The sequence below is a fragment of the Alligator sinensis genome, unplaced genomic scaffold (genome assembly GCF_000455745.1).
Source record: "Alligator sinensis unplaced genomic scaffold, ASM45574v1 scaffold210_2, whole genome shotgun sequence".
In the NCBI taxonomy this organism is placed as follows: domain Eukaryota; kingdom Metazoa; phylum Chordata; order Crocodylia; family Alligatoridae; genus Alligator; species Alligator sinensis.
In genome coordinates this window covers 571186-597452 of record NW_005841946.1, presented here as the reverse complement: position 1 = coordinate 597452, position 26267 = coordinate 571186, and the positions used below count along the sequence as shown (strand labels likewise).

At 47.1% G+C, this 26267-nt stretch overlaps 1 protein-coding gene across 1 annotated transcript in view; it reads left to right on the top strand.

Moving 5' to 3' along the window:
- The window catches only part of ADAMTS17 (ADAM metallopeptidase with thrombospondin type 1 motif 17), a gene marked incomplete at its 5' end in the record, with an annotated part of 251800 nt that overhangs the window by 192070 nt on the left and 33463 nt on the right, over window positions 1-26267 (top strand). The window lies entirely within an intron of this gene.

Sequence of the window (26267 nt, the reverse complement as noted above, 5' to 3'; positions counted from 1 at the left end):
TGTTTCTGCGCTCTCAGTCAGGCTTCTTTAAAGTCCAGCCAGCTTTTCTGGACTCCTCTTCCCCTCAGACTGGCTTCCCAGGGGATCCTTTCTGCCCATAAGTTCCCTGATCGAGTTGAAGTCTGCTTTTCTGAAGTCTAGGGTCCTTACTCTGCTGCTCTTCATCCTTCCTTTCCTCAGGATCCTGAACTCAATCATCTTGTGGTCGCTGGTGCCCAAGTTGCCATCTACTGCCACATTCCCCACCAATTCTTCCCTGTTCGTGAGGAGCAGGTCAAGAAGAGCATGGCCCCTAGTTGGCTGCTCCAACACTTGCACCCGGACGTTGTCCCCAACACTCTCCAAAAACTTCCTAGATTGCCCGTGCACTGCTGAATTGCCCTCCTAGCAGATGTCAGGGTGATTAAGGTCCCCCATAAGAACCAGGGCCTGTGATCGGAAACTTCCACTAGCTGTTTGAAGAAAGCTTCATCCACCACTTCCTCCTGGTCTGGTGGTCTATAGCAGACCCCCACCACGACATCACCCTGGTTGCTCTCTCTTCTAACCTTAACCCAGAGACTTTCAACAGGCCTCTCTCCAGTTTCATCCTGGAGCTCTTAGCAATCCTATGATTCTTTTATATAAAATGCAACTCCTCCTTTTCTTTTCCACTGCCTGTCCTTCCTGAACCGTTTGTACCCATCCATGACAGTGCTGCAGTCATGCGAGCTCCCACCAAGCCTGTTATTCCAATCACGTCATAGCTCCGTGATAGTGCGAGGACTTCCACTTCTTCCTGCTTGTTTCCCAGGCTCTGTGCATTCATGTACAAGCACCTGAGCTAACTAGTCGATTGCCCTGATTTCTCAGAAAGTATGAGAGCACCTCCCCTGTCGCCCCTTCCTGCTTGCTCTTCCTCCAGGTCTCCCACTTCCCGACTTGCCTCAGGGCTTTGGTCTCCATCCCCCTAGGGAGCCTAGTTTTAAAGCCCTCCTCACTAGGTGAGCAAGCCTGTCTGAGTACAGTTCCCAAGGTAAGGCTGCCTCCCTGGCTCTGGAGGCAGAGGCAGTACAGCCATGGTCATGCAGCACGGCACGGGGTGGGGTTGATGAGCCATGCTTCTAAGAGCCTGCATCCTGCTTGAATTGTATTGAAGCCAGTGAAACTTAAGCAGGTGGTTGGAGGAAAGCACACGCTTAAATGCTTTCTGCAGACAGATTCAGGGCTCAATAAGTAGTGCAATAAAAGCCCTCTGCTTCATCTCCATGCCTAGGGATACAAATCAACCTTATTAAACCAAGTTGGTGATGAAATCATAAATTCACCTACAAACCTCATCCTGGGAGCAATTCCTCATGTTATTTTTCCTTTCCCCTCTTGACTGTGTGAAGTCTCATGTAATTGATTGGCACACTTCCATTTTTGATAGTGATAAAGGCCCCTGGTTCATGTAGACAGCTCCGTAGCTATTGACTATAGTTGTATAGTCAATGCACAATAACAGTCTGTAATATTGACAGTCAGGTAATGCAGTCAGAGCAGCACAGTTCCTGCTGGATCTAGCCAGGTAACAGAGGGCACAGAAATGTTCCTTTCTAGCTTCTCTTACTAAGAGATATGACAAGTGAGAAGAAACACAGAAAAGCTGTGTTAAAATTGGATTGATGTTCTGATTTAGACCACTAGACCAAGGCAATGCCATGTAACGTCATGGTGAGCCTTTGTTCTTAATGACCCAGAACAAAAGTGATTTCCCTCTCTGGTCAACACAGTGCTGTGTGCATAAGCACAGTAGCTCATAGCCTCTATGAGGTGCTTGCCCTTGCATGGCACAAAGACAGAGCATTGTGGCTCTAAGAGCAAGTACAAAAATGAACAGGGACTCTAGATCCTGTTCTGTTTGAGTGCAGCTGCCAGCTCATTCCTGATCAGTAGAGCTTGAAGGCTTGAGAAGAACTTCATAGCCCCGGAGCGTGAAGGCTGCAGATCGTGGCTTTGCCCTGGCCCCGACCACGCTGCCCCCATGGCAAGATCTCAGTGGCCCTGGAGAAGCCCCCTGCCCTGCCCTGCCATGCGCCCTGCCAGCACGGCTGGGGCCGGTCTCCATGGCATCCCCAGCCTTGCACTATCACAGCACAGCTGCTTCTGGGATCTCCATGGAGACCGGCCCCAGCCATGAGGGCACGGACTGCTGGGAAATGGAGTCCATTGCTGGCTGGATCTGACCCGCAAGCCGGATTTTGCCCACCCCTGGTCTAGATCCATCCTCTTTCGAACCCCACTTCAGGTTCAAAAACTTCATAGCAAAGAGCAGTTGTTGATATCAAGAGAGTCGCATCTAAAGCTTCTGAGCTTCTTCTGCTCAGGCGGACCCTCTCTCCTTCCACGATCTGCTCCTTTTCAATCTCTGCTCTTTGAAAGAGCGTGGCATGCGGTGGACTGAGATTCTACGCCCCCAGAAGCTGACATCCCATCTTTCATAGGATCATAAAATCATAGAAAATTAGGATCAGGAGGTCATCTTGTCCAACCCCCTGCTTAAAGCAGGACCAACCCCAACTACATCATCCCAGCCAAAGCTTTGTCCAGCCAGGTCTTAAAAACCTCCAAGGATGGAGACTCCACCACCTCTCTGGGTAACCTGTTCCAGTGTTTTACTACCCTCCTAGTGAGAAAGTTTTTCCTAATAATCAACCTAAACTTCCCTTGCTTTGGCCCCTTGACTTTGGCCCCTGTTTAGCCTCTGTTCATGCTTGGGCTATCAGAAAGCACAAAGACCTCATATTCTTTTCTGTGTCCTGTACCTAGGCTCAGAGCTCAGCAGCAAGTGATCCTGCCTCCCAAAAGGTACCATGGTGCTGGCTCCAGACCCATCCGTTTCACACTGTCCTCCACACTTTGCTGACTTCATCTGTTTGCACCCATAACTCTGTAACTTGATTCTAGTATCTGGGGCAGGCCCCTACTTCAGAAAAGCCTTTGTTTCCTTCCCTACAGCCTACTGGTTTTGCACAGCCCTCCAGAGTGGGTCTCTCCACCAATGAAGCTTCAAAATAGCTGAGCCATCTGCCATCTCTCTCTGTATTATAGACCAGAAGCCACTGGATAGTGCAAGTGTCATCACTATTCTCCCATGGTGCCATGTGTCCACATGAGCCAGGCTTTGTCAGATTAAGACCTAACATGCTTTTTCTCCATGCAATATGTGGCTTTGTACAACACTGTGGACACACTGCTATTGAGGTCCCAGCACAGCTATCAGAAGCAGCAGTTCCTAGGAGGTGATGAAAGGCATTATGGGATACTTTGCATATCTACAGGAACTGTGAAAGTTGGAGTCCCCGGTAATTTCCATGGGGAGGTTTCATAAAGTACATGGTGCTAGCACCATTTTCAAGTCATTGCCTCAAGTGGGAGCAAGGAAAAGCACATGCTCCTTGCTCAGCCCAAAACATGGCCATAGGGTCATCTGAATAGCCTGTATTCCCACCGGGAAACTGGTGGGAAAGCAGACAGGACAAGGGGTCTCCAGGGGCAACTCTAGGGAAATGGAGCAGGTCACTGTGCTCAGCCTGTGGTGGTCAGATAGTCACTCCCAGTAGGCCAGTGCATTGTTGGGAAGACTTTAGTGTGAACCTAAAGGCTGTCAGAGCTCCAAGAGCCATGGCACTTGCATTCATAGTGAGATGCAGCGATTGTGGGTGAAGGGACCATGCTGTTCTCCACCTTCTCTACAACCCCTCGTGCATTCCCTGCTCCGTACAGTGAGCAGTGACCATGGGCCGAGTTAAGGATGGAGTTAAATCGCACGCGCAAACACACATCCCAGACCTGCTAATATTACCTTCGCATGTCCAAATTGCCTTGCTTTTTATGGACTCCCGTCTCAACCTTCGTGTTAGTCCAAGATAGCTAATAGATTTTCTGTTTGGAGTTATCAGGCAAAGTTATTGGCATAATTAAGCCCAACTATCCTCAAAAACAGCTTAGTGACACAGTGATGCTCTTACCAGTCCATTTTGTCAAAGCCATGGCAACAAACACCAAATGCGCTTAGTACCCAGAAAGGCCGCAAACTCCCGCTGACGATCTGACAGACCGCATTCCCTTGCTCCCTCCGTGTAGACCACACTTTCACACTTAACATGCTTTTAACTGGAAACATTTTCAGAAGCACATTCTCTGGGTCTCGGTAGAATTTAAATTTCCACTTGCGTTTGCCCACCCAGATATTAGAAATGCATGCTTAGCATATTCTCTGACCAAGAACATCTTAAAGAAACCATTCTCTTTCACCATGTCAATGCTTTTTTATGAGCCCTGAATTTGTTTTAGGGTTTCAAGTAAAATTATTATAGCATCTTGTTACAATATGATCGTTTCCTATTTCCCTTCCATGCTCAGTGCTTTACCTGAGAAGAAAGGAACAATGGCTTCCTTCTTTATGTAGCCAACCTACTGTCTTCCATTTCTCTGGATCCAAACTGCACTTCTAACCTAAGTTCAAACAGAATCACTTTAGGGAAGATCTGCCTTTTGGAAAGGCAATGCACTGGATGGATCTCAGCGGGCCTGGGCTCCGTTTCTGGTTCTTCCACTGACCTGCTGCGTATGACTTTTGGCAGGTCTTTGCCATTACTACCCCTCTTTCAGTCCTTATCTAATTAGATGACAATGTCTCTGGGGTTGAGAGGAGACTTTACTGTGGGTGTGTAACAGGAGACCTAATTGCTATTGGAGTTTGTAATGGAAATAAAAAGTCATAAGGCCCATTAACCATAAGGTCAGCTGAAAAAACAAACAAAAGAGATGCCATGTCAGTAATAAGTGTCTGTCTTCTATCACAATACCAAAGTGCATTCCAAATTATCCATCCTGGGGAAATCTTGGGAAAACCAGAGGAGGTGGGGCTAAGGGTAGTAACCGTGCAACCAGGGAAAAGATCAGAACCCAGCAATTGCAGCACAGGATCTGAAAAGCCAAGGAAAGCCTGAATGAAGAATTTAATTCACTAACATGTTTTAAAATAAAATATCAGAGAGTAGAAAATAAAATAAGTTTTGTTGAAACTGGCAAAAATAAGAGAATCTTTCATTCTTTATTATTGTTACTCTTTTGCCTTTTAAAAATGCCTCTTTTTCTTCCTATTTTATTTTTTACGTTCCTTGACCCTCTTTTTCCATTAAATTCTTTACAGCTTCCTTTCCTGTCTCAACTGCACCCTATTAGCACCTCTTTATTCTAATCCTCTGCCTAGCTCTATAGATATTTCTTACAAAATCTTGCTGGAACCATATGGAATCTGGATTTTTGCATGCGGTGTGTATGGGTCACTTCCAATATACTGAACACCAGCCTAAATATATAGGCAGACCCAGCCCTCGTGTTGGCACGAGGCTCAGAAATCGCAGATCACATCAGCTGCTGTTACTGAAAACATAGGTCGGCCAGTGGCCACACACTTCAGTGTGCATGGTCAGGGGCTGTGAGCATTAAGCTGCTCTCACCTAACACAATCCCAGCACCAAGAACTCCTAGAGCTTCCTATTCCTAAAGGCGAGGGACAGACATTCAAAAAGCCTGAGCCTGAATTGATTCAATCTTTGCAGGTTAGTTTAACCTGCAAAGCTTGAACCAATTTGGAGGTGGATAGACATTCCCTTTTCGTAGAGCAGCCCTCCCTTCCCTTGTACAGTACTGAGCGGTGGGGGAGGGCATGGCCAACCCCCAGCAAGATACTCTGATTAGGGAGGGGTGTAAACCCCTCACCCTACCTGCACTGTCTCAGGCTTTTCTCCCCACTCACTGCTTAAGAGGCGGGAGTGTTGCCAGACCCCAGATCCTGGCCAGCACTCTGAGGCAAAGCAGGGGTGTGCAGCGCATGCATCTGTTGATGATACGGAGCTTTTCAGTCTCCCTCTCCCTGTCTGCAAACCTGACAGGGCTGCAAACTAGCAGGGTGGCTGATAAAACCACAGCGTTATCAACCCTCTCTCATTAGTTCCAGCTCTTTTTAAACAGCTTTTTCCAAGGAGCAACATTACTAGTTGACTTGATGATTAGCTCCAAAAAGCCCAAAATGGGTACTGTTCTGTCTGCCTGTCCCAGTGAAATTGGAGATGCACACACAAAGGCACCTCTCAGCATTAGCTAGCACACCACATGCCTCGGGTCTGTGCTGTGGGAGATGGGAAGGAGGGAGGGGTGAATCTCTGCTTGAGCAGCAAGCAGCGAGGGAAGCCAGGCAGATCCTACTGTGCCTGCAGTCTCCCCTGGAGCTCTAGCTAGGGAGGAGAGAGGCAGGCCCAGCCCTGTTCTTTGGAGCACAGCCTAGCCCAGCCCAGCCCAGGGCTGCAAAGTATCTGGGATGCTGGGGGACTCTGGTTTAACTTAAACCAGGAAGGGAACTGGGGCAGACATTGCATAAACTGGTTTGACCCAAATCAGATCATTCTGATACTATATTCAACCAGGTTGATCTTAAACCAGTTGCAGCCATTTTGAAACCGGTTTATGTACACTGAACTTATTACAGGTTTAAACCAGTTTCTGACCACTTAAACTGGTTTATGTGTAATGTCTGTCCCTAGCCAAAGTGTGTGGTGACCTGTATGCAAACCCTGTTAAATAGACTCTTCTTTAAAATAAAATAAAGCCACTGACATGTTAATAAGGAGTGAGTTCTTGCTGGTTTCTCTTGGATTTTCTGATGCTTCTGCCTTTACAGAGCAACAACACCCAAGAATTCCTCCTCTCATCTGTTCCAGGTGCCCCAAGATTTGGGGAATTCATGCGTTCCCTGCTTGGGAACAGAAGACTGGACTGAGTCCGTTCCCCTGCTGTCCCAGTCCCCATATCATACAGTCCCAGCCATGCAATAAGCAAGCTGCATGCTAACAGTAATTAGGGGTTTTGCCTTGCAACTGCTATTAGAAGGGGTTTTTTCAACCTCATTGTTTGGGTGATTAGCAGGGATCCTGGTTTTCTCTGATTAAAAAAAATCCCCCATTTTCAGGTTAAAGAAAGTAACCCAAAATCCACATTTTGTCCATGATCAAAATGAAACACCACTATATATACATCTATGTGATAGAGGCATTTCTTTTTAATCATGGAAAAATGTGGATTTGGGGTTACTTTTTTTAACCTGAAAATTGGGGATTTTTTTTAATCAGAGTAAACCAGGATCCCTGGACTGATTAGAAACTTTCTCCTAACTTCCAGCCTAAATTTACACATCCACTTTTATACACCAATTTATTCTTGTGCTGACATTTTCCTTTATCCATAGCTCTTCTCCCTCCCTAGCATTTCCCTGTTCCTCCTTCCCCTGAATGCATCCTATCCCCAGGCTAAATAAGCCATGCTCTTTTCATCAGTTCTGGCAAAAGAGGCTTTCCATTCCCTGATCATCTTAGTGACCCTCTTCAGTTTGAGTTTTCCTCTTTCTCGAACATAGGTAATTGAGCTGTACACAGACAGTACTGTAGGCATGCCTTCATTTGTACTTTGTACATGGTATTAATACTTCCCTGTCTTAGGAATACTTCCTCACAGTTACATCATATTGATATATTATAGTTACCCTGTGATTGACTAGTACATCCAGATCTTGCTCCCCCATCAGTTATCTCCAATGACTGATGAGCTCATAGCTTACAGCAGAAATTCACATTATTAGTTCTTAGGGCATAACCTTGCATTTTGTCCTGCTTATTTTTGGTACACTTTCTATCACTTCAGTCCTCCAGGTCATCCCCTTTTTTTTGTATGTTATCCCAATCCTCTGCTGTATTGACAATGCCCCCAAGCTTTATCATCAGCACATTTTGTTAGCGCACACTTCCTTTTTCTGCCATGTTCATTAATGAAAAGATTAATGAAATGGGATTGAATCTGAGACTGGGCCTAGAGGAACTTCTCTAGCAACCTCCCTCTCTCCCAGTGACTCCCCTTTCAACCCTAACCATTGTTACCTGCCCCCTACCCAGTTTCTTACCTAGCTCACAGTTCTTCTACTAGTCCTTAGTGCCTTACTGGCATCTAGCTGGGTTAGATCCAGTTCATTTCCTTTGTCTAGGACATGGGTTTCCAACCTTTTTTAATAAGTGTACCCCCGGCGACCAGACACAGAGAAGGGTTGGCGCGTGGCTGGACGTGGAGCCGCGGCAGTGCAGGGTGGTAGATGGTTCCGACAGCAGTCAGGTGCTAGCTTCCAGCTGCCTCTCTCCCCCCCACATCTGGGCAGCGCCTGTGCAGCCTGCAGAGGGGCACCAATGCCCCATCCCTGCTCCCGGGAGGTGGCAGCGCGGGGTGGAGGGTGCTGGCACTCCATATCCGCCCACCTGCATGAACCCCCTATGACCTTCCCAAATACCCCTGGGGTACGCATAGCCCTGGTTGGCAGCCCCTAGTCTAGGAGATCACTTATCAAAGAGAGACACCCATGCTGCATTTTATGCCATTTTGCTTTTGTTTCCACATCTTTACTTATTCTTTTCTCCAAGGCATAGATTCATAGAGTCGGCAGGGACCTCAGTGGGCCGTCTAGTCTGACCCCCTGCCCCTGGCAGGCAAGAAAACAGTCACCACCCCTGGGGTCATGTTGTGATCCCAGCCAGGTGCCTGTCCAGTCTCCTCCTGAAGACCCCCAAGGATGGGGAGAGCACCACCTCCTTTGGGAGCCCATTCCAGATTCTGACAACCCTGACCATGAAGAACTTTCTCTTAACGTCCAGCCTAAACCTTCTCTCCAGTAACTTATGGCCATTGTTCCTTGTCATTCCAGGGGGTGCCCTGGTGAACAGATCGTCGCCTACTTCTTGTTGCTGTCCCCTTATGAATTTGTACGCCGCCACAAGGTCCCCTCTCAGCCTTCTCTTGGAGAAGCTGAAGAGGTTAAGGTCCCTTAGCCTTTCCTCTTAGGGCCTTCCCTGCAGGCCTCTAATCAGGTAAGTGGCCCTTCTTTGCACCCTCTCTAGGTTGTCCGCATCCCACTTAAACTGCAACGTCCAGAACTGGACACAGTACTCCAACTGCAGTTTGACCAGTGCCACGTAGAGGGGGAGAATCACCTCCCTGGACCTGTTTGTGAAGCACCTACAGATGCACGACAAGGTGCAATTGGCTCTGCCAACTGCTTCATCACATTGGCGACTCATGTTCATCCTGGAGTCACCAGTGACTCCAAGATCTTTTTCTGCCTTAGTGGAGCTGAGAAGGTCGCCCCCCAGCCTGTAGGTATGATGGCAGTTCTTCCTCCCTAGATGCAGCACCTTGCACTTCTCCTTATTGAATTGCATCCTGTTGCTCTCTGCCCACTTCCCCAGCCTGTCTCGGCCAGCCTGGATCTGGTTCCTCCTCTCCAGGGTGTTAGCTGCACCCCATAATTTTCTGTCGTCCGCGAATTTGGACAGGGTGCTTCCCACCCCCTCATCCAGGTCACTAATGAAGATGTTGAACAGCACCGGCCCCAGAACTGAGCCCTGGGGGACTCCACTGCCCACTCTACTGCATGTTGTGAGGCTGTTGAGATCAGACCAATGGGCCTGTACTAAACAGGATCACTGTTTCCCCCTTTCTTTCTGCATCTTCCCTTTCCCCACTTCTGGGTCAGTTTTCTGCGTTGGCCTCCTCATGGAGCTCAGACACCACCATAAACCATCTAGTAGAAAATCTCCAGTGCCAAAACTGAGCTGGCTGGAGCTGTCGGCCAAAGCCAGATGCAAGTGACAGTCAAGTCAACATGTTGCAGCTGCCTGCTAGGCAAGTCTCAGCAGTCAGAGTATATTACGCTCATGTTGAATGCTGCGTGGTACCTCCCTGTTCAAAGCCAGAATGACTTCTGTGTCCCAGTTTTTACCTGAAAGCACTTACCAATGCCAATATTTCTGGAAGTCTTGTACACCTCATTATAAGATGTGTGGAACAAGAGCAGGGTTATAGTTGGCAGTCCCACACATACAGCTGTAGGGATGGAGGAATATTCCCCATGGAGTATTGGTTTGAAATAGATTACTGCCAGAGAGCCATCGGTCACTCTCTGTAGAGGCCTTTCCTCAGTGCGAGCATTTCCCAAAGAAGGCAGAAATTCAGTGGCTGACCTGTTATAAAACCTAGTTACACAATTCCAGAGTAAAAGTTGGCTTCAAATAGAAGAAAGCTAAAAATATCCCTTGAAATAAATCATTATGATCCTTAATTTTGTAGAGGGTCGTTAACTACTACACTGAATATGGCCAGTTAATTGATGTTACTACTTGCTTTGGAAATATTAAGTGCTAGCCTGAGGTTAATAATAATATTGTTACAGAGGCTCACCACACACTTTACAAATTCTACATATAGGAGTTATCCATCACTGAAATGAAACCTTCCTTATGGTACAGCTGGTTTCATGGATTCGGAGTCAAAAGACTAAAAGGATCATACGATCATGGTAACATAGGAGTGGAAGGGACCTCACAAGGTCATCTAGTCCGGTCTCCTGCTCAAGACAGGATCATCCCTGAGTCAACCATCCCAGCCAAAGGGACCGTTAGTAGATCATTGTGTGTGTAACCCTCTGGGTAACACAAGCTATAGAATTTCACCCAGTAACCTGTGTATTCAGCCAGTAAGTTGAGTTTGATGGAAGCATCTCAAAAGGCATCCAGGCTTGATTCAAGAACAAGAGACAAAGAATCCATCACTTCTCTTAGGAGTTTGTTCCTCCAGCAAACCACCCGCAACATTAAAAGTGTGCACCCGATTTCTAATTAGAATGTGCAAGGATTTAAAGCAGAGCTATTGGTCCTCGTTCTGCCTTCCTCTGTGTTGAACTGGATTTTATCCCCATTACAGCTCTTGCTTAGACACTGTAATCAAGCTACTTTCTTTGCCATAAGGCACATAGATTGACCTGTTAAGTCTTTCATTGCTCATGTGTTTTTTCCAGCCTGCGAATCACATTTGTGTGGCTCATCTGTATCCTCTCTCCTATTTTCAATGTTCTTGGATACCTGAACAGTGCTCGGGCTTTCTGTACTGTTCTCAGCAATGCTGCATGCCAAGCTAATATTGCCTCCCCACTCCTACTCATTCCTCCCCTGTTTATACTTTGATGACAGGGTGTCTTAGGCATTTGGGCTAAGTACAAACAGTCAAAAAGGCTGAATCAGTTCAATCTTCCTAGGTTACTCTAAGCTGCATAGATTGAACCAATAAGCAAGTGAACAGACATTCTCTTTTGATTCTGGAGATGCAGCTGCATGCCTGCAGTGGCTTGGGCCAGAAGCCAGGAGGTGCTAGAGCATGCTTCCCTGTTTGGCTGGAGCAGACAGCTTGGGCCAAAGCTAGCTCACCCATCCTGCGAGGGGCGGGGGGGAAAGTGGGGTTGCTGGGGAGGTGCAAAGCATCCTGGGATGCTGGGAAACTGTGAGTTAATTTGAGTCTGGAGGGGATCTGGGACAGAAGTTCAATAAACTGATTTAACTTAAATCAATTAAGTCTGATACTATATCCATCCTGGTTTATCTTAAACCAGTTTCAGCCATTTTGACAATGGTTTATGTGCACTGAACTTCTGTTGTGTTGAAGACTTGAACCAGTTTCCAATCACTTATATCAGTTTCTGTGTAACTTCTGTCCCTAGCTTTGACTTCTCTCTGAAGTTGTCCTTTAGAAGCAAAAAATCAGTTTAGACTTTCAAAAACTGCCTAGTGAAGCTACCTAGGATCAGCAAATGGCAGAACCACCAAGAATTTGTCCTCCACTTGCTAGAAAGGACAAGAACAGGAGAAACCAATCTGGGCCCAGGAGACAAATTAAAAAGATCTGGCTACTCCTTCCAAGGGCCAGATCCGGGTGAAGGTAGTATACTGGTCTTACTTGTCTTAACTCAAGAGGTCTAGTCTAGCCAGCTGACTGGCTCTGTCTACAGCTTCTAGTTGAGCCAGTTTAGCACTGTCATTTTATATCATGACATTGCAGCCCATAGGGCCATTGCAAGTTGGATACCAGAGTAAAATTAAGGTCAGCTGGTTTCACAGGACTCCCTGTTTGACAACATCCACAGATTACATTAACTATTTTCACCTCAGCATCATGCCTGGAGCTCATGTTGAGTTTCTTGTACTCTCTGAGCCCTTGATCCGTTGACCCCTTTCCCTAGGTCTAGGTTGCATTCCTTGATTTGGTGCAGTTTTGCACTTGACTGTAGCTCAGCCCTGGTCTAGCTCACCACTTATCTAAATCACTCTATTAGGCTGTACCTATCTCACCATCATTGACCATCCTGATCTTTGTGTCATTTGCAAAGCTTTCTCAGCAGCAATTTTACATTTCCCTCCAGATCTTTTACTCATCTACTGAATAGCACCAGGCTTAGCGTCAGTGCCTGTGATGAGTCACCCATCCTGTGCTGATTCCCCTGCAGGGATGTAATTATTGTTCAATATTGGGAAGATATGACAGGAAATGGATTATTTTACACTGTGTCTGAAGTATTCACTTTTTGCCACTATCTGAGATGGGACAGCGGGGTAGGTGGACCTGTGGTGCAGCCTAGTATGGCTGCTCTTGCATCCTTATCTTCCTACTGAACACACTCTCAAAATATTATTTCACTTTCCAAGTAAATAGGGAATTTGCCAGTGGAAAAAAAAATGCACGATTTCAACAGTGTGTTCAGTCAGATCCTTGAAAATATGCCATCTTTGCATGAAAAATCTCAATGGTGTCAGCTGGTTTTCAACACAAACCATTTCCTTTGAAAATTCCTGACCCGCCCTGTTCTGACCTCAAAGATATATTGCCTTTTTAACCTCCTCCAGCCCATCTGCTGCATCTTGCAACTTGCTGTTGCCCTTCTGCTCCTTTCCCCTACTCCGTTTACACAGTCAGGGGAGAAGGAGTGGACCGGGAGCTGCAGAACGAACCAGACCCAAAGATGTGAGCTCAGCCTTCCAACAACAGCGGCGCAGGCTTCCTTACCCTCTTGGCCAGGGTGCTCCCATCCAACTAGGAGGTGCCATGTCTGAAGGATAAGGTTTAGCTAAGTAAAATCCTTGGCTGCTGCTATTATTTTGAGCAGAGAGGATGATTGGTGCCAGTGGTAGTTATTTCTCTTGGCTCAGAGAAGAACTGTGACCTCTACCTCCCTTCGTATAGGCTCCTCTATACTCAACAGTTTGGAGTCACTGCCGATCCAGGTTTTCTTCCAACTATTTAAAGGCCTGTGAAGTCAGGGGACAGGTTTTCAGGGAGGAAATTGCATTCAGACTGGCTGCCTTCCCCGGGAGATGGGACCGTAGGGAGGGGGCCACTTCGCTGCTGGACGGAGTGGGAGGGGTGCAGGGCTACAAGAAGACCAGGGGGAAGAGAACAATGCAAGGGTCCATTAAGGTCTTCGGGGAGGAGAAGAAGATTATGTGAGGGACCTGTTGGGATTTTTGGAATGAGAGGGGAGTTTTGGGAAGATCTGAATTTATTGGGGCGGCCGGATGTTGTGACATTAATGGGGGAGGTTGTTATCAGGTTAACTGAGGTGGGTATCAGATTGGGACTGCTTCATTTTTCCCCATCTGTAAAATAGGGAGAATGAAACTGCTGTAAAGCGCTTTGAGGTCTACTGTATACGAGGTAGGCAATGGCATTATCCTTATGTGGGATGGCTAATTGATTGGATGAGCTGTGGCAGGGCTTTGTCATATTAATGGGGGTGGGAAGATGCCATTTAATTTGAGGGAGACAGGGAAGAATTAATTGAGACTAGGGGAGTGATACATAATTTAGATCACAGTGCCCCAGGGACAGAAATAATTAGGACGGCTGAATGGCAGGGATCCTGAGGGTGTGTTTGTGTTCACATTTGGGTGCTTAAATGAATTGGCAGTAACCCAGGAGGCAGAGCTCATTTCAGGGTGTGGGTGAAGGCGTAGGAAAGGTAGAGAAGAGAGGAAATGTTTCTCTCTGTTCCTTAGTTCATCCATCTCTCTCCTACCTCATACCTTTCTCTCCTGTCCCTCCTTCACAGGGGATTTATCCCCATTTTTCTACCTAATTTGATACTAGTAAAGTGGATGAAGAGAAGTGAAAGGTTGTAAAGAGCTCCTCACCTAGGGAGAAGGGAGCCACCAATACCTACCGGTGTGCCAAAGTATCACCTAAGAAACTGGTGATGGTACTTGATCACTTGTAGGTGGGACAGTGTTTCAGGGATACAGAGGACAGTGGAAGAGCAGCTGGCACGTACGCCCCACAGCGGGATCCCCAACCCAGCAAAGGGGAGGAGAGTTGGGAAGCCCCTCCCCACCACATAGTGCTCTAGCTCATCCACTTCTGCTTTATGCAGATATATGTAAATGTGAATATGCTGTTATTATATTGACTGGTGGTAGCAGGTGTGGTAATGTTCTGCAGCAGAGGAGACAGGCGATCTGTCCCAATGCTGCTGTTTGCCAATGCTGAGTGTTGATGCTTGTGCCCCTTTCAGCAATGATCAGCTGGCGATACCCAGAAACTGCAACTGGTTTGCAGGTTGTCTTCATCTGCGTGTAGCTTGGTCCAGAAAGGGCTTGATGATATGGGGATACAGGAGTGTCTAAAAAAGAATAGACAATTCATCAGTGGTTCCTTTCTAAATAATCTAACTCTGTAAACCTGGTGTGGATTGTAGCATTGAAACTATCCAACACAAGGAGGTACCACCTCCATTTTAATAGCTGATTTGGAAAGGGCCCTGGAAGTTGGCGTTAAGGTCTGCAGAAGAGGATGAGGGATGGATGGTTACTTCAGATGACACATACGTAACGTAGTAGGCAACCATCTGGATCATGGTGTATGCATAAGAGGTCTAGTCAGAGGCCTGATGAATCCGCTTGTATGGAGTCCTGCAGCCATCGTGCCAAGACCTTTGACATGTACACCTAGGCAAGAGTATGGAGGCTGCCCAAGACCTACCTTCCCCACTTTGGACCATCAAGACAGAATCCAAATGCCAGACTAAATCCAGATGTTCAGGGCCTCAATGGGTGCAGCCGCTGCCAGAAAGCAATGAATAAGAACTTCTGCTGACTGCCTAACACCGTGGTGAGGGTGCATTGATGTCCCTTAGCCTTTCTCCAACCAAGGAGTACCCACAAGGCAGTGGGGGATAGGGTTTTGAGGCACCCTATACTCACCTTCCTCTGGACACTGCAACTTTATAGGTACTTTATAGGACCTACCCCACCACAAGTAGTCCCACCACGTTGCCACGAGGCCCTCCAGTTGGTCCAGGACCCAAGACCAATATGTAATGCACTGGTTGCTTCTATGCGAGTGAGTGGGTGATGCTGCCTCCCAGTGGTCATTCTGCAGAAAAGATAGGGGACCTACAGCTAATCCCAGCAACATCTGTTCTCCTGTTGGACAAATGGCAGAAGACAGTCTTCTTGAAGCAGGAAGGAGTCCCAGTCCTCACCCCTGCGCGTGCAACTTTTGTCCTATGACAAACATGTCTTCTTCTCACCACGTGCTTTGCTACTTCTCCTTCCACCATAAGGAGACAGTCACGCTCACTGCCCAGTGGTGAATATTTAATTATCCACAGAAATCAAATTAAAAAAACCCAGCAGCAATCCAGATGAAGGTACCTTGCCAATGACGCAAAGTACAAGGAAGGAGGGGAGCGATTCTCCAGCGTCACTGGTATGCAGGTATGTGTGTCCTGCCGCTAAATGGTTAATTATTGAGGCATAACAAATCCCTACCTCTGTATATCAGTTCTTGCTAAACAAATGCAGGGTTGGCAGTGGGTGTGAGAGGGAATGGAATAAGGTGGACTTCTTGGCCAGGACTGGACACATTCGTGCCAAATAACTTCAGAAGACTGGCTGGGGAAACGGTACGTTCAGTGTTCTTACAGTACGTGAAGTCATGAGACACCTCTGGTTTGCTCTGGGTGCAAACACTTGGGCCAGCCTTCAGCATGGTTTTTCCCTGCTGATCCCCCCCCACTATCACATTTTACTCAGTGTTGCCAGAGTTAATGCATTCCTGAGCGCCTGTGTGGTGTGAGTCTCTGCAGGCTGAACTGCAGTACTTATCCTCAAGGGAGGATTAGCAGGCGGATATAGCTTAATATTTCATTATGGGCGAAACAAACTTCCACAGGCTGAAAACCTGTGCGTTGCTCTCTCTACCGCTTATAGTCGCGGCTTGGCTAGGAAAAAGCCGACGATCTCCTGGCATGCCAGTGCAGTGGGACTCCATACCCACCCCCTGTGAAGGCTACCATAAGGGTGGACCGAGGCAGGGATAAATGAACCTAAATAGATTAGTAGATCTAGTACTAATCATCGACAAAGGAGCATCCGTCATTGGCACCAGTGGGAATGACGCTCACTCGACTCTTTGGGATAACTGTTGAGATCATCAGTGAAGGAGGGTAAAAAGAAACATAAAAATGAATTTTAAAAAAAGAACCACCCCCCATGTAAATTAGCAAATAGCCTGCCTACATTGATCTCATAATTCCTGGGAAATTAAGAAAATAAAAGCTGTCAAAATGGTAATCACTAAAGAAAAAAAAAAAAAAAGAAACCAACATGAGTGAGAGTTGGCAAGTCTGCTAGCAGAATGACTACTGTACTGGAAAATTACTGAGTGCTGTTTATAAAGGCAATCAGACAGGAATGTTAGTTTTGGAGCCCGACCTTCGGCATCAGCAGCTGTATTATTGTACTAGATTCCTAGTATTTTTCCCCAAAAAAACCTTTTTGTGACTGGGTGTGGCACAACCTGTGACCAAAATCAAGACTCACCTGATTATTTTGACCCAAACTTAGCTCAGGCACAAAGAATAGCTTGAGAAATGTCATATGATGGCATGTGGGAGTGGAAAAGGACCTGCATATTTCAGTGATTTCAAAAGGGCCACTTGTAAACTATTTATACATGCTTTCCTTTCCCTTAGCAGCTCTGCACAAAAGACACCAAAGCATCAATACCAACATTTCTTGGAAATCTCTCCATTTCTGTTTGCTAAAAAATCTGGGGTGAAATCCTGGCACCATTGAAGTCCCTGGGAGTTTTGCCATGATTTCAATAGAAACGATATTTTATCCATGGGATATTTGCTTAGTAACTTGAAAGCAACTGTAACATCATGATGCAGAGCTAATTGGTGCTACCAATTATGGTTTAATAACACTGATTAGATCTGAAGTTTTCTCTCACCTGTGGCATAAATAGCATAATGTAGTGTTCAGAAAAAAATAATACATGTTGAGTGAGGCTATTAACACCTATGCCAAGTAGATTCTGGAACTGCATTGTTTTGATGTCTGTGGTTTTGAGCAACGTTTCAAGTTTGGTGATTTTACTTTATACCATTTTTCCTGGTGTCCTTTATTCACTTTGTAATAGTGGGGGTAATCCAGGATCCAGGATAATAAAAATGATTAAACTATTCTTACTTCAAAGGTGTCATAGATCAAGTCTTAGTGCAGATGCAGAGGCATTAATTTTCCAGTGGCATGGAGGGGAGGGGAAAAAGTAATCAACACATGGAGTGTGTGTTAGCTCATGTGTGTAAGTGTGTATCCACTATGCTTTTTATGTAAATAAATGCACTTAGTGGAGCTATTCGGGCATGCATGTAATGGCCATACACAGGGCTTGAGACAGGAATAGCTGGGCTGTGATACGTAGGAACTCAGGCAAAATGTTGCATTGATCCCTTTTGCTAAATGGTATGAAACGATGAATCTATGAAAAAAACCTCAGCGTACTCTTGTTGCCCTCGCTCTCCTTATCCTCTAATGCCACCCAGGTATTTGCCAACATACCTCATTGCATCTCGCCCAGACCTTTGACTGCAGGCTCTTCGAACAAATTATGGTTCATATAAGCAACCGATAGACCCAAGTTTAGACACAAAATAGTGCAGGACCCAAGTGTTTCTAGGGAGCCTGTTTCAGGCACAGGCAAGTTAGTAAAATGGTTTTTGTAAGGTTAATGATGACTACACGCTGTAGAAAGATCAGATCAAGAGCTGATCCTCCAAAGGAAATTTAAAGTTTGCTCCAGGGCCCTCCTGGAAAAATGTTGCCAAAGCAGATCAGACAAAGCACTCCCAGACTCCTCCGAAGAGATACCCAGGGTCAGAGGTTGAGGAAGACTCAAGAGGCAGAGATTTTACACAGCTCTCTACTCAGATTGCATGACCTGACTATCCCAGCCCTTCGGGAGAGCTGCAGACAGACATACACACCCTGAAGTGCTGAATCAGCAACCACAGCTGCCATTCCAGGGGTTAACCACCTCTGTTTGAAAACCTAGCACCCTCTTTTTAAAACTTAGCCACCATTTGGGAGTCTCCAGCTCTGAAATGCCTGTGCAGCACACTAAAAATGACTGGAGATAAAACCATCCGCAGGATTGTGAGAAAGATGAGTTTGTGTCATGTATATCATTCAACCCTTGTTGGATCTGGGAGAGAGGGTCTCAAGTGACTCCCTGTACAGCACTCACATTTTTTAACCAAAGATAATGTTAGCACCTGGGAGGGGAAAATGAATAAAGAAAGGCTGCAGTCTCAAGCAATCCCTGAGATCATGTTGCACTCTTATTACATGACTTGAAGCCAAATGCTATATATGATATACACAGATGGCTCACTTAAAATACGGGTTGCCTGATCTTTTGAAGTTAGAGCAATTAAATTACTTTTGACATTGTTATAAGCAAAATGCTTAAGTAAAAAAAAAAAGCGGGGGGGGGTACAAGGGGGCTTATTTTAAGATGTGTCCAGGTGTGTACATCAGGTCTAATGACAGTGTAGTCAGGGAAACCCATCTGGGTTGTAATTCAATAGGAAATATACAGGGATGCTCTGTGTGCATCTCATTTTTGTGCAGGCATAGACATTACTTATCAGGCAGTCTGTCATGGATGGTAATTATGCTCGTGTTCTGCTTCACATTCCAACGAGCTTGCAGCCGGCAGCAGTCTTTGCATTTAATTAGCAGTGCTATCGATAAAGAGCAAATCCTTTGCATCTCCACTCTTACTCTAGTCAACAGCCGTAATGTAAGAATCCAGTGGCAGCAGGTTTGTCTCTTAAAGACATTAGAAATGAGTTTTCTTGAGGACAACAATGGATGTCTAAGGATGTCAGAAAAGATCAAGAACTCATCAATATTTTTGGTTTAACTGGAGCACCTTTTGTAATAGCTCTCAGTTTTAATGAGGATTTCACTTCAAGACTAATGGGGATAATTTCAATATGATCTGTCAGTTGTAAGAGTCTGTGAACACAGAAGGGAATCTGCATGAGCCAGGTGTATATGGATCAGTTATCCCAGAGTATATTGTAGGTATAAAATTTAAATAAAGTAAATACAGGTGCTAGAGTGGACACCTCTGCAGTGTTTCTGTATTTCTTCCCTTAGCTTCCCCTCTCTGACACGGAGACAAGATACTGGGGTAGATGAGCCTCTGGTCTGGCCCAGTATAGCATTTCTTATATTCTTATGGATGAAAACGAATGAGCTTATGTTGAGAGAGAGGCTGGACTCTGCACCCCACTGTCCCAAGAGTCACGCGCTGCCATGTGCCTGCTGCGAGCGGGTGGTCAGGACACACACACACACACACACACACACACACACACAAATATACAGACACACACATGCATATGCAGACACAGACACGTGCATGTACACACACACACGGAGATGCACACGCACACATACCCAGCAGGTAAGTGTGGGTGGGGGGAAGGGACGGGGTGAGGGAGAGGGAAGGGGCTGGGGAGGCCAGATTGACAATGGGGGTGGGGGAGTGTGTCTCTGTGCCTGCTTCCAGGAGCAGGGCCAGGGATGGGGAGGGCAAGGGCAGCGGTGTTCCTCTGCGGCCGCACACGTGCCACCTGGCCAGATAGTGTGGGGAACTCAAACACAGTGGCCGCCACTGCCGCCACACCCCACACCGCTTTCCCATGGCCGGTCGCACATGCAGCTCCACGGGCTGCTGATGAGCAGCACACAAGGTGCCAGGTGCATCAGCAGCCCATGGAGCTGCACATGCAACCAGACGCAGGAAAACAGTGCGACAGCTGTGGTGTGGGGTGATGGTGGTGGCGGCCGCTGCATGTGATCCCCACCCCGCCAGCCTGCTGGCTGGGCAGCATGTGTGTGGCCCGTGGAGGGGCACTGCAGCCCCCCCCTCCTCCTGGCCCTCTTCCTGAGAGCGGGCACAGAGAGCGAGGAGGGTCGGGTGCTGTGGTGTGCCGCATGGGGCTGATGGTGTCCAGCATCCAGTGAGCCCCTCCTCCAGGTAGGAAGCAAAGTATGGGAAGGTGCCGGGGGAGAAGCTGCCGCTGTGCCCCAGGGCATGCTCCGTCCCTGCCTGCCTGCCCACCCGCGCATACCCCTACATCCTTTCTAAGTACCCCTGAGGGTACGCATACTCCCGGTTGACAACCCCTGCTCTACAACTTACAGTAAAACTGGCCCCTGGTTCTTCAGGCCTGGTATCCCATTACTTACAGTAGCCAACATCAGATGCTATAGAGAGATGCATAAAACTCCCATCGTGCACCTTCCAGTGATTGTCCATGAAAGAAATTTCTTCCTGATCCAAGCAGAGGCCTTAAAACCTAGGTGTTGATAACATTTGCAATTTTATCGAGTGTGAGCACAGCCGCTGGTTTGACTCCTGAAATAATACTTTGCATTTGCGTAGCGCCGCTGAGGATCAGAAAGTGCTTTAGAAACCTTAGAGTGTTAAGCCTTCCAGTGTCATTATGAATGAACAAAAGTGACCTATGGAAGCACAGGCTGAATGAAGGAACGAGGTTATTAGCTGACAGCAGAGAATGAGTGTTAAGCCTTAATGCAATAATGCTGTGAAGTATCTCAGGACCTGCACCACAAAGCGGATAACAGATTAAGTGCACCGTTAATCTGTTGACGTGCAGTAATCCCCATGTGTGAAAAGTCACAGTCTTCTCTCCTCTCTCTTGCTTCGGCACATTAGATAAAGTCCTCTTACACTCAGACAATCAGAATCCTGTTTTTTTGCTGAGTAGAGAACAGATCGAATTCAGAGTTGGTAGGAAGGGAGCTGCAGATCCACCGATTTCAGGGCGCGTTCACACAAGAGGTTTGTCCACACAGTTGACTAATTAGCTGTACAGTAAATATCTGGGCATTTACACATGTGCCCCCATTAGGCTGGAGTAAACTAATTTACTCTGCAGCAGGACAGTACTTGTGCATACAAGTATTATCCTGCTGCAGAGTAAAAATCTCTGCAGCAGCGCACATGTAGACACTGCCCCAGGTGGCCGGAGCATGAGGGTGCTTCAGTACAGGAGCTGCCTGCCAGTTAGCCCCACACTAAGCACCCTCGTGCCCCAGCCAGCCACTCTGCAACACATTGAGCTGAAGGCAGCAGCCCCATGTTGGCAGGCTGACCCCAGGGACCCCCTGCCAGCCAGGGCTCCTCCGACCCGGCTCAACGTGCTGCAACCCTGGGCTCACGTGCGGACACGCACCCAGCAGCAATGAATTCCAGAGCAGTAAGCTCCAGAGTTTATTGCTGAACATTAATAGGCACATGTAGACATGCCCTCAGTGGAGTAGCATCTGCTTCCACCATCTCTAAGCTTGGCCACACTCATTTAGCGAGCATCCTCAATCCGTTTTCCAGACAGTCTGCACAATTTGAACCAAGAATACGGTTTGTGCAGCATTTTGAAGACTCTAAGCTGATGAGCATTTTTTAACCAGAATCCTGATCTTTGGCACAAGAAATGTGAAGTCAAGCCAATCAGATCTTGGGCACATAACCTACCAGAAACTATATTTGAGACTAATTGTTGTTTCTTGGTATTTTGCTTTGGATTTGCAGAAGGAACATCTGCTTGGCATCTGCATGTTGCATTCCAGTGTTTTCATCTGTAAAGTGAAAGAACGGGCATGAATATTGTATTGGGTTTACCCAGTGTAACTTTTTATATGCGCCTGGTGCTTGTTTGACTAAGTCTGCACATTAATCACACGCTAGATCTCTGCATGGTGCTGCTTCCCAGATTTTATACATGTACTGTGGGATGTCTTACATTTCAAACAGCCACTGCGGAGCCTGAGCTTGAGGAAGGATGCTGGGCATGTTGGCTCCTTTAGGGGAAAAAATTGGCCTTGTCCATAGGGTTTGAGTGGACAAGGCCCTTAATAAGCAGCCAAGACACTGCGTCATGCTTCAGTTTCCTCGTGTGAAAGGGAGGGAATGATCCTAGCCCACTCTGGGAGCCAACAGATGAGAGATGCTGTGGAAATGCTAAGGGTCGTATTAGGGGGAGGTTGTTAGTCACAAAGGAAATGAAGCATCTCTTTCCTCTGGCTTTCAACAGAAACTGGGCCACACTGGACATATCTGTCCTGCTTCTGCAGCAGTGTCAAAGCACTGCTATTAAGCACACCTTGCTCAGCTCTGCTTTCTGTGCACAGGTCAAAGGGAATAAGAGGTGGTTTCTGCCTGCTCACCACCAATCTCAAGAACTTGGGAGATGGAGAATGGTGAGGGGAGCTCTGGAGGCAGCTTCATGTCCTTATTTCCAGGGTTAGCACACGCAGAACAGGAGCAGATGAGCAGAGCAGTCTTGAGAAGCATGGTCCTGAGGCTGCTGCAGAAGCACACTACTTGCACCCTCTTTACGACTGTGAAATGTTATAATGTACAGAAGCGGTGAAGTCCAACGCAACCGAGTTCTGGTCAAGGCCCAAGACAGAGGACTGGGAGATGTGATTTACAAGTCAGACATTGGGCAAGTCATTTCAGTTAAGCACAGAGGTGCAAGGGATCTTGAGGATCGTGTAGTCCAAGCCAGGCAAAAGTTTTGGCCCACACGCAAGCTATTATTATGATGTCCCCCTTTAAAACATGCTAAATAAGTTGCTGAATCAGCCCTAGAAATAGTCTGTAGTGAAAGAGTAAGTTGAACACTATTGATCAGTAGAGCCATTGTAAAAGTTCATCCCTGCGTCCAGATGGGAGGGCATTAGTGTTAGTGCATTTGGACTCATATTCTCAGTAAAAGCAACCCTTCACTTTTGGAGACTGTAAGTACCTTGAGTGCTAGGTGTTCCCTAGTGCTCCTGGATCTTGTAGGACTATATGAAGAGACTGGTTTGCAATGGGATGTTGACCAAATACATGCCTTAGTGTTTGGGAGTAAGGGAAGCACCAGACTGCTAAAAGAGCAATAAGGACCCATCTGGCTGTCTTGAGTAATGTCAGCTATCATGGACCTCATTCCCTAGCTGAGGTGCTCTGTGGCAAACAAGTAGAGGAGCTGGGTATGTGGTGGAGGGCAATGGTGGCATTAGGACAGCTGTCTCCATCTATTAAGGAGTAGCTCCAGTCTTGAAGCTAGAGCAGCCTTCATGTCACTATAACTTATGCTTGACTATCCACAGTGCCGAAGCACCATTCCAGCAGGCAAGACTGGCTGGAGTCTGAAGATATTCATGCCGCATCCATTTGAACCCAGCCATACTTCATATGCCGGGGGGCGTTGCAGGGAGCGAATTCTCAATGGGATAAATCCCTCCTTTTGTGCCAGCACAACAGTGCATAGGTGACTGCTGTCTCAGCACCGTGCGGCCCACTTGATGGCCCAGGTGGGGCTCGCTGAAAGCTAGTGTTGAAGGTAGCATCCTAGTCCACCGTAAAACCTGGACAAAAACTCCTGGTTTTGCTTTCCAAGACGTCCGTGGTTTGTAGCCAAGCTGACAGTTAAAGCCCAACCACAAAAACAACAGCAGTGACAGGAGAAATAGGACTTTTCATTTTCTTTTGAAATTAGGGAGGAAGAAAACCCCCTCAAATGTGACAGCTTCACTTCCTGTGCCAAACTTTTTTTGCGCAGTCTGACAGATGCTGTCACATTGACCCGTTTCCAGCAGAGCAGCGATGCAAGCAAGCAGATGACTTCTCTACACGGGTCATTGAGAAACTCGCCTATTATCCCGAAGCAGGGGCATCGTGCTCCCTGGGAAATGGGGCAGAGAGACTCGCGGAGGCCCTGCCCTTCCATGAGGGGCTTTTTTTTTTTAAATAAGTTGATTTTAAATGGATTTCCCTCATCGAGGGAAAGCCCATTTCCTGGCTGTGATCACATTGGGTCTGTCGAGACTGGGGACCAGATGTCCTGGGCGGGATGGCCCCGCACGTGCCCTGTCCACTTGCTGTTGTATGGACACTCAAAGGGTAGCAAAGATGCTCTGAGAGCAGCTCCAGCGGCTGTTTTCAAGCAGGCTCCAAACTGCATCTTGAGAGCAGTAGAGAGGGATGTCACCGAACGTGTCTCAGTTTTGGAGCATACGTGCAGGAGCAGGTGGGCAGGGCATGCTTGGGAAAGGCTGGTCAAGACACTGCGGTGCTGTAAACCTGCCCATTGTTATTTGCTTTTCATCTTCTTTCCTATTTTGACAATGTGAAAATAATGCTCCTGCCTTCTTTGTAGCCATCTGATAAGCCCTCGAGTCCCAAACCAGATCAGAAATCACATCTATGTTCATCACTACTACTTGGATCTGCTATCAGAGATCACTTTTAGGGGCCGCATTTGAAATGCATAATAGGACCTGATCCACCACCTTTCCCCTGACTTTGCTTGGGGACTGGATCAGGCGCCTTGTGCTGATTCTTCTCGTACCAGTGATGTTCACTCTTTTACATGGCAGTTTCCTGCCACACTGTTATGTCCCACCTGCTGGGCAGGGGGGAAAAGGAGGTGGGTTTCTCTCATTCAAAGCAACAGAAAACACCAAAACCGCTGCTCCCCTTTGCTGAAGTCAGGCCATGACCTCACTGTTGACAGCATCTCAGAAATAACTGGCAGTCCATAAGCCACCCATCCCAGAGGAACATGGTCAGGACAGCTTCTGCCAAGAAAGCATTTTTATCTCTGATTTTCTCCTCTGCTTTCAGTCCCTTCCTCTTCTTCCTTTGCCAGTTGCTGTAGATTGCAGTCAGATGTGGACATTAGTTCAACGGGGTCTGAACAGCTGCTTTCCTGACCCCGTGGCCTCCTTCCTCCTCATCTTCTCCTTCGGTGACCGGCTCTTTTGCCCAGTTAGGCCCTTCCACTTCTTGCGCAGTGACAGCCCCCAGCTCTTGGTCAAATGAGTGGGAGTCTGGTTAATAGCCTCCATGGGCCAGGCTAGTCTTGTCCATCTTCTTGTCTCCAGATCAGATGACTTAGCTGGCATTTTCCCATTCCATTAGAAGAATACCAGGATGAGGAGAGGCTCCAAAATGATCATCCAGCAAAATCCTTTTCATGTCTCCCAGGCCGTTTTCACCACCAATTTATTGTCCATTGCTTTAACACACAGAAACATCTGATTGAGGCCCCTGTTTCACGGCAGACAGCGGGTGGCCAATCTATGATATCTCAACCCATCCCGTGCCCTTCTCAAACCAAGTGGTTTCTGCCTTAGCTGCAAGAGTGACCTTCAGCTCACCAGCACCGTGCTCGTCCCTGACAGCAGTTGACAAATGGATTAACAACGAGGACATGGGATAATTGTGTGTCTGTAACTCTTGTTGTAATGTTCTTGGTTTTTCCCTTGAAGATCGGCAGCATTTGATCTTTCTGCTTTCTTTTCCTTCCTTTTGGAAAAGTAAACTTTTAAGCAACTTTAAAAAAAAATAATCATGCTCCGAAGAGTCTTGATATGCGTCCCGCTCCCGCCTGTTAGAGCTCGCCGCACATTTTTGAGGAATCTTCTTACTTCTCTGAGCCACAGATGGCCATTAGTAACCTAGAAGTCAGGTGACGAGGAAGAGACTCCCTCCCCGTTTTCAATAACAGCCTAGCAAACCAACTCTCAGAGAAACCTGCCTTTGCCCCTTGTTGTTCCAGGCTTTCATTCAGTCCATGAATGCCTGTAATTAGAGGGAACATCTTCCTCACTGCCAGATTGCAGGAAGTGCTAAGGTGGATGCTTTTTATGTATTTATAAAAGACCCCCCGCCCACCTTGAAACCCAGATTCTTCCCAGATGTGTTATCACATTGTTCCCCAGAGCAGCTCTACCCATAATTGTGCTTAGTTTGGGGGTAGATCTGCCTCCGACTAGAATATCGACAGCTGCAGGAGGAAAAAAGCCTCATCTTGGAGCTGATCTTGGGTCTGGTCTGGCAGAGACTAGTGTGCATGCTTGACTTTCCACATGAGGGGCTAGATTTATTTCCCATTGACCTTAATGGATTTCAAGCCAGGCTCTGTGAGTTGGTCACAGGCCTAC